Source organism: Castor canadensis, chromosome 6, assembly GCF_047511655.1.
Source record: "Castor canadensis chromosome 6, mCasCan1.hap1v2, whole genome shotgun sequence".
Classification (NCBI taxonomy): Eukaryota; Metazoa; Chordata; class Mammalia; order Rodentia; family Castoridae; genus Castor; species Castor canadensis.
In genome coordinates this window covers 139,859,577-139,868,228 of record NC_133391.1, presented here as the reverse complement: position 1 = coordinate 139,868,228, position 8,652 = coordinate 139,859,577, and the positions used below count along the sequence as shown (strand labels likewise).

The 8,652-nt window shown below is 42.0% G+C and overlaps 2 pseudogenes; both read left to right on the top strand.

The window, feature by feature from the left end:
• Window positions 1-952: 952 nt before the first annotated feature.
• Window positions 953-1,817, top strand: LOC109686756 (very-long-chain 3-oxoacyl-CoA reductase pseudogene; annotated as a pseudogene).
• Window positions 1,818-7,680: 5,863 nt separating this feature from the next.
• On the top strand, window positions 7,681-8,277 carry LOC109686759 (putative claudin-24; annotated as a pseudogene).
• Window positions 8,278-8,652: the final 375 nt, after the last annotated feature.

The following is an 8,652-nucleotide window of genomic DNA, read 5'->3' as shown; positions in this document are numbered from 1 at the left end:
AGCTGCAGTGGAAGCTACCTGATCCAGTGTCTTCTCATTTCTGTTTCTCCTTGTGAGCCAGTAGGCAGTGTGCTTCTGAGAGTCAATATCTGATGTTCAGCCTAAAATCTGTCTTTGCTCTTTGGTCAGATTTTAAACTGACCACCTAATAAGTCCCTTAAAGTATCTGAGTGTCATTACTATCTGTTCTGAAAACAGAAGAAACACAGTAGAGACAGCACATTTTACTTTGTACCTTTTAGTTTATTTCAAACCCCTTTTTATTTAAAAAAATTGTTTTTGTGGTGCTGAGTATAGAACTCACAGCTACACTCATGCTAAGCCTTTCTTTTAACAACACTGAAATAGTAATGAATTTAAATTTCCTCCATAGAATATGTGCTTGAATTTTTCTGCTTTCAGGATCTGTAAAGGAATGTTAGTTTTACACTGCTCATGATTTTTAGATGAGAAAACATAGATAAAAGAAAATTAAATCCCTTTTAATATTCCATCGTGAAATTTTATAGTTTTACTCTTTTTTGAATAAGCCCTTTTATCAAGAAGTTAGCAAATTAGGTAAGTAGAGAAATTTGATTTTCTTTTTCCTCTGTGTTAACTGCATTAACACAGGAATCTTGGACTAGATGCAGGATCTCTCTCCGCTTTTCAAGATCTCTTCCAATCCAGGTAGGTGTTAATCTGGAAGAGAGATTGGAGTCTGGAAGTGGTAGTGCTGACCAAGGTTATTTGTGTGGAAAGCTTAGCAACTGAAGACCTCAGAGTTGTTCCATAGATTCAGGGTGGATACTGTCTGAGCAGAAATACTTCTCTCTTAAGAAATTGTTGTTCCTCATAGATGCAAAAATCCTCAATAGCTAGCAGTGTCTTCACGGTCATGGATGGCACTCCTCCTAGCTTCGTTTACTCTTTTCTTTTCATTCACAGAGGTAGTGAGGCCCAGTGGAAAGCCATGGAGAGCACTCTGCCTGCTGCAGGCTTCCTGTGGGCGCAAACACTGTGGTCTGTGTGGCTCTGTGTATTATGTACTTGCTTTTCACAGTCTTTTGGGTCTGGGCTGTGAGTAACAAGTCAAGGGTTGGTTTGTGGTGCAGTGAATGGGCAGTTGTCACAGGTAGAAGTGGACTGAACTGGAAACTCATATGCCAAAGAGTTAGCAAAGCACAGAATGAAGATTGTCTTAATTAGCAGATCAGAGGATAAACTGAACCAGGTTTCCAGTGAGACAAAAGAAAAATTCAAAGTGGAGACAAGGACCATTGCTGTTGACTTTACTTCAGAAGATAGTTATGATAAAATTAAAACAAACCTGGCAGATCTTGAAGTTGGTGTTTTAGTGAACAATGCGGGAATGTCACATAAGTCTCCTGAATACTTCTGGAAATTCCTGACTTGGACAATGTGCTCAAGAACCTGATAAATACTAATATTCTGTTGGTAAGGTGACATGACTGGTGCTGCCTGGCATGGTAGAAATATCTAGAGGGTGATTCTGAACATGTCCCCTCCCAGTGGCTTGCTCCCTCTTCCACTGCTAACTGTTGTTTTTGCAACCAAGGCTTTTGTAGATTTCTTCTCTGGGTGCCCCCATGAGGATGATAAGAGCAAAGGCATCTTTGTGCAGAGTGTCCTGCCATATTTCATAGCTACAAAACTGGCTAAACTACAATAGCCAAATTTAGATAAGCCCTCTGCAGAGACATTTGTGAAGTCTACAATTAAAACAGTAGGTTTGCAGTCCTGGACCACTGGATGTAATCCACACTATCATGGGCTCAATAAACTCAATCCTGCCTCAATGGATTTATTTTAAATAAGTCAAAGGTGTCAACAAGTCCCTGCAGGCTTGCTATCTGAAGAAAACAAAGAACTAAGAGCTAATAACTTACTGAGTAACCTGTCCAGGTGCTTCTGTCTGTGCATGCTCACTGCAAGAGGGCCCCGAACCCCCAGATCTGCAGTTGTCTTTTCAATAACTGCTAACATGGCTAAATGTTGTCAAATCAGGAGGGAAACAGAAGTCATCATTAGGAGTTCCTCACATGTATTGTGGATACTAGACTAGTCCTACTACTGCCAGTACATTAAATTTTGAAGTTTAATGTAAATGCTCATATCAAATGCATATAAAACTAATATTACCAAGAATAACTTAATAAGAAAGAACATGATTATAGCAAATCACAGAATGAAAGAGTCAGACATAAAACACAACAGTTGTGTCTGCTCCAAAATGCCAGTGCTCATTATTATTACATTTTCTCTGAAACAAACCATAAAATGCAATAGCTAGCTTACTCTTTTGGTTTTTAACACTGTAAGGGAGTAGGGATTAATTGATTTGCTTATAGTACAAGTTATATACATCTCTGATGTTTTCTCAATGTGCGTTTTACTTTGTACATTTGTATGGAACTATTCTTTCTTAAAAGTAGCTAATGGCATAAAAAGTATGAAATACAGAGTTATTTCTGACAGATGAAGCTACTAAAATATGTTTTCTTGTGACATACTATTTCTTCTTGGTTTAAGTAAATACTGTATGGTATGATTGAATGACAAGGGTAAAATTGGCCAAAGTGTACATTGAGATCAAACCTGTGATGGTACCCAGAGACCCTGACCCAGGTAGCAGCCAGCCTGGACCCTAGGTTTCTTAGTTTCTGCACTGCACCAGTATGTAAAAGCATACTACTTCTGTAACAGTAATGGTTTCAATGAAATCATATAGTACTTTTTATACTGTACCCCATAGGTACTGGTATAATTGACTTTAATAAAACATGACAAAACCCAAAAAATCCTCCATAAAGTAATGGCAAACCAATTTCAACAGCATATCAAAGATATCATAAACCAGGACAAAGTCAGCTTCATCCCAGGGATGCAGGGACAGTTCAACATATGCAAATCAATAAATGTAATGTAGCACATCAACAAAAGCAAAGTCAAAAACCACATGAACATCTCAATAGAGGCAGAAAAAGCCTTTGACAAAAAATGTGTACACATGTATGTAAATGCGAAACTGTTGAAACCATTGCGGGAATGGGGTGGAGATGGTGAATTCCAATATGATATATTTGATACATTGTAAGGATGTTCATCAATGCCACAATGTATCACATTTACCACAGCTTGTAGAAACATTTACTGTCTAGTACTGAGTAAATGATGAGCCTTTGTGAGAAGTCTTACATTTCTCTAGAAGAGGAAAAGAAAACAAAAATTCTCAGACTAAAGATTCAGTACTCCTAAGACTAAGTTGTCAGGGCCCAGAGGTTCAAAATCAGTTTACGTCTGGGGAAGGAGAGGAGGACGTCATTCTGAAATTCTCCACTGTCACAGGGCTTGGTTTCCAGGCATCTGTCTCCAGGACTAGAGGGATCTGACCAAGAGAAAGTGGCAGGTCAGGTGCCTGTCCTGTTACCCCAGTCTCCTGAGGATGACATTAACTTTCTAGACATAAGTCAGGCAGGCAGTTTGGTGTAAGGCAGGTTCTGCAGTACCTGGTCTCTACGCAAGTGTCCATGTCAAGGGTAGGTCCAATACAGTAGCCCATACAGACTGCAAAGCTGCTCTTAGTTGAAATGCTCACTGTCGCATCAGGACTCCTTCAGCTTAGGGTGGAAGTGGTGTATCCCTGACCTAGAATCTTCTGAGCCCAGTGACAGAGGCAACCATGGATCTAGTGCTATCTGTGGAAACCCGAGGCCACCCCAACAACACTGGCTGCCTAACTACCTGTAAAGATTCCATGCATCTCAACACTAATATTCCTCACTGAGCAGGGAAACATAACGCAAGTTGCTGACAGCCCGTGTGCAGTAGAAAAAAGTAGACCGGAGAAATGGAGGTTATAAGCCAGAATTCCAATGGTCCGTCCTCACCAGAGACAGCCTAGAGGAAATGCCAATGAAGAGGTTAAGAAAACCCAGAGAAGTGTCCCAAAGTCAACAGCCAATGTAGGTCCCCTGCAATTTCAGTTCCCCATTGATGTCCAGAGGACCCTAAACCACAGATGGCAGAAAGACAAAGATAAGAATTTGTCCTCTTCTGAGGATGGGCACGAGAAAACTGAGTAAATTTCAGCTGACCATCAATATCATCAGCTGGTCATTCAGTGAGAAGGGATGAATTTGAAATTTCAGCAATAAGAAAATAAATGCAGTGGCTGAAGTGGTAGAATGTGCCTGCCTAGCAAGTGAGAGGGAGAGAGACAGAGAGAGGGAAGGAGAGAGGGGGAGAGAGAGAGAGAGAGAGAAGGAGGGAGGAAGGAAGGGAATGAGGGAGGGAACAAAGAAGGAAAGGAAGGAAGGATGGAAGGAAGGGAGGGAGGGACAAAGGAAGGAAAGGAAGGAAGGAAGAAGAAAAGAAGGAAGGAAGGAAAGGAAGGAAGGAAAGACGTATGAAAATGCTGACAATGGTAATGTGAGCATGTCATCCTAGAAATGTGGAGTTGTTACCTAGCCCTGTCTCTAAAAATACTGGAGCTGAAGACCTTAAACACTTTTTACCCATTGGCAAGATAACTGGATCTCTTTGTATTATCTATGTAGCATGGGAGTTTTATTATTTTCACCTACACATGTTTTTTTTGAAATACTGTTTTTTTATAATACCTTTAAAGGTTTTTAAAAATTGTTTCATTATCTTCTAAAATTGAGATTTGTAAGACATTTTATTTTATTTGTGGTACTAAAGATTGAAGTCAGGGCCTCATACTCATTAAGAATTCTGCCATTACAACCATGCACCTGGTCCTTTTGTTTTCACTTTGCTTTACAGACAGGATCACCTACAGTGCACTTCACCCCTATTGGCCTGGAACTGAAATCCCCCTCACCACCTCACAAGTAGCTGAGATTCACAGGCCTGTGCTGCCAGGCACAGATTCATTTTTAATTTGTAATGGAAGTTTGAAACTTGACTTTTTTTTTTCAAGACAAGGTTAATAAAGGTTGTCTTGTGAATGTGCTTTTTGTGTGTGTGCTCCAGATAAAACCTAGGGCCTGTGCATGCAAGGCAAGCCCTCTACCACTGAGTTACATTTGCAGCACAATGTTCCCAGGAACAAACAAACAAAACCCTAATCCTGAGTTGATGAAGCTCATCTGTTTTTGAGTCCAGCAGTTGAGATGAATAGCTCCAATGCCCAGTCTCACAAGGTGTGCTGTACCATTCTGGAGGGGAGGAGAGGTACATTCTATTCCAACTCTTTATCCCAGCAAAGCATGTGTTCCTCAGGCAGCAACCTATCTCAATATCTAGAATCATTCCAAAGTGACCTGCCAGTGGATTTTCAAGGCTGCTAGAATCAGCCCCAGCCACTTCAGCCCCTGCAACCCTGTCCTTCTCCCAAAGCCACACATGAAACAGAGGTGAGAATTTCTTGTTTGAGGACAACTTTATTGAGATGGCCTGTACAAAGGCCCTGAAGGCATAACCTGTACCATGGCGTTTGAGCAAACACAGGTGGTAGTAACATCTGTTTCAGAGAATCCTGCAATACCGCATCTTGTGGAAGAAATCTCATGGGCCCTCATCACCAAAGGAAGGCTGGTGAAGTAAGCCCCAGATCCACTGGCTGCTGGGCGTGGGGTTTGAGGACATTGGGCCATCGCTGCCCCAGGAATGCAGCAAAAAGTATCACTTGACTCTGCAACAGCAGATGTCTCAGCTTCCAGTCCTGTGTTCCTGGAGCAGGGTGATGAGACAGCGGCACAGTTGCAGTGACATCAAGTTGGGTCGTGCGGGGTGGCGTGCCCCTCTCCTGGGGATGCCTGTAGATACTTGTGGATCTTAGGCTTGGGGACACATCCGAGCTGCTCTGTGCCCCACCTCAGTGTGTGCCATGCTGGTTTGTGTCAGGGCAGGCCCAACTCAGAAGGCCACAGGGCCCAGCAAGCAGCTCGCTATGGACATCTCAGCGATCCCAAGAGAGACTGCCCAGCTTTGGACACAAAGGTTGCAGTCATGGCTCAGAATTCTCTGGACTCAGGTCCTGGAAGCTGATCTATGGGATACAAAGGCCCCAGGACATAGACCTAGTCCAAACATGGCACCCTTCTCCACACACATGACACCAAGGATTTGGAATCAGCAGACTCCAGGGCCTGCGTTTTCATATTCTTCCCTAGTATAGGGTCCTAAGCAGACCAAGGTAGACTGGATGGTGACCAGAAAACTAGGAACCATCTCAACAGAAGACCCACCTGACAAGTCAGTTTAAATTTGGCTCATCTTTGGGTGAAATTATTCAGCGTCAAACAGCGCTAAAGATTGATTGGTTGAGCAGTGTTGAATCTAAGATAGGCCTAGGAGAAGAAAGCTGTTTGGGGAGGGTTCCACCTTGTCAAAAGCTGTTCAAACTCCCAAAATTAAGAAACAGAAGTGGGAACAATGACATTTATATTTTACCTAGCCAATTAAAAAGAATACTTTGATTAGACAAATGATCTTTACATTGTAGGGTAATTGTCATTTTGTAAATGACAAAAGATACCATATTTGACACAGTAACACAATAAGATAAAGATGTAATTAAGTATACAATGCACATGTTTGTTTTTTTCAGACAGGATTCCACTATGTTGCCTAGGCTAGCCTTGAATTCTCAAACACATTGCTACAGTTTCCAGATTCACTGATGTTACAGTCATGTACCACTGTACTGGGCTTTACAATGCACTTATTCTTGGAAACCCAAATATAACTACAGTCAATATACTGCACAGAAAACATACACACAAACACACACCACACATACACACACACGCACAGACCCCACACACATACACATACACACACAAACACGCACAGACACACACTAATTTTCCAAACAAATTTAGCAGGAGAGCAGGCAAACTGAACATCTGGAAAGTGTTCAATAGTAGGGAATTAAAAGCACATAACTTCATTTTTTCTGGTAATACTGATTTATTCATTTAAGAAACACTTCTCTGAACCTATTTTTTAAAGTGGTAGCCCCCACTGGTATCATAAATGTTCATTGAAATATGAGAAAAACAGCAGATGAAAATCTGCCAGGAGGAGTTGAACCGAACCTTCAGTTAAACATTTTTGCATTTAGAGTTCATTAACTTGTTAGACATGTTGGGACCAACACGAAAGCCATGTATCACTTGACAGTGAAAGGAGGATCAGTACTACTTAATTTTAATTCACCTGCAAAATGCTTTCTACAAAGTTCAGCCCACAGGACACACACATGATCTTGGCCGCACCTTGGCATGACTGGTTTGCAGCATGATTTTCCTTTCTTCTTCTGAAATCTTTTCAACATGAAATCAAACAATAGCAACTCTGGCAAGAGTCCTCCTATGTATGCAATGAAAACACATTCCTGAGCTCTGCAAGTGATAACTCGAGTGTTACATTTCTTATCACAGCAACCAAAGAGCAGGAGTCATGTCAGATGAAGCTCACAGGACTTAATTTAATTTTATTTATATATTTATTATTTTCTGTGGTACTGGAGTTTGAACTCATAGTCTACACCTTGAGTCACTCGACCAGCCCTTTTTTGTGATGGGTTTTACTGAGATAGGGCCTCTCGAGCTGTTTGCCTAGGCTGGCTTTGAACCATTGATTTCTGCCTCCTAAGTAGTTAGTATTAGAGGTGTGAGCCACCGGCGCCTATCTTTACAGGACTTTATAATGGCTTTAGTCTTCAGAGCAGCAATTCAATCTGTTGGACTTTTATTATCTTTGCCTTGAAACTACCTGTCACATTGGAAGAACCTTGACCTGGACTTAAAGGAGATGAAAAAGTGGACCACAGGGTCTGGAAAATCTGCGTCATGCAGGAGGAAGTGAGCAGGCAGTGCAAGGACTTTGATCTTTCCTGCCAGCTGAAGTCAGGATCTCCTGGATTTTAATGTTTCTGTCAAATGGGTCGGGGGTTCAGGGGCTGTTGCTCTCTGGGTTTGGAGAATTGGACAGCGACAGCAAGATCTCAAGAAGTGACATCTAATCCTGAGTGGTGGAGGGGGATTTCTGTTGTAGAACTCAGGACTCACAGCCCTGGTTCCAGTTTCTTGGGTGGCCCACATATGGTTCAGGAGCTCTGGGTCAGACAAGACCATCCCAGAGATTGTCCCCAGGCGGGAATTTGAGGAGGCCCTCTTCATTGGCTGGATTGCTGGATTTTCTCTTGTGCTAGACAGGTGTCTGCTCCACTGTGCAGCCTGCTCCGCCCCAGACTCTTATGCTTCAGGCTACTGTGCAGTGGTAGAAATGCAAGATTGCTGTTAGCAAGTGGAGATAAGTAAACTTGTTTTCTTTTTTTGTGTGTGTGCAGTACTGGGAATTGAACTCAGGGCCTCACAGTTGCTAGGCAAGTATTCTACCACTTGAGCCAGCAGCAAGTAGAGATGAAACACAGCAACCTGGAACCCTAAGCTGGAGGAAGCAGAGGCTTCTACCTCAGGAGATACCGGCTCAGTGCTGGACTTGTTAGAACCCTCACTACAGTCACCATTTCACTATGTTTGTGGTTTTCATAATGCATTTTCCCCCGGTGGCTATTAACTTCTTAAAATATAATTTCTTTCTGAGACTTTTATTTTCTATGTGGAGACTAAAACCAATCAAGACCTACCAGTAATCACATTCATTACTGCACATGAG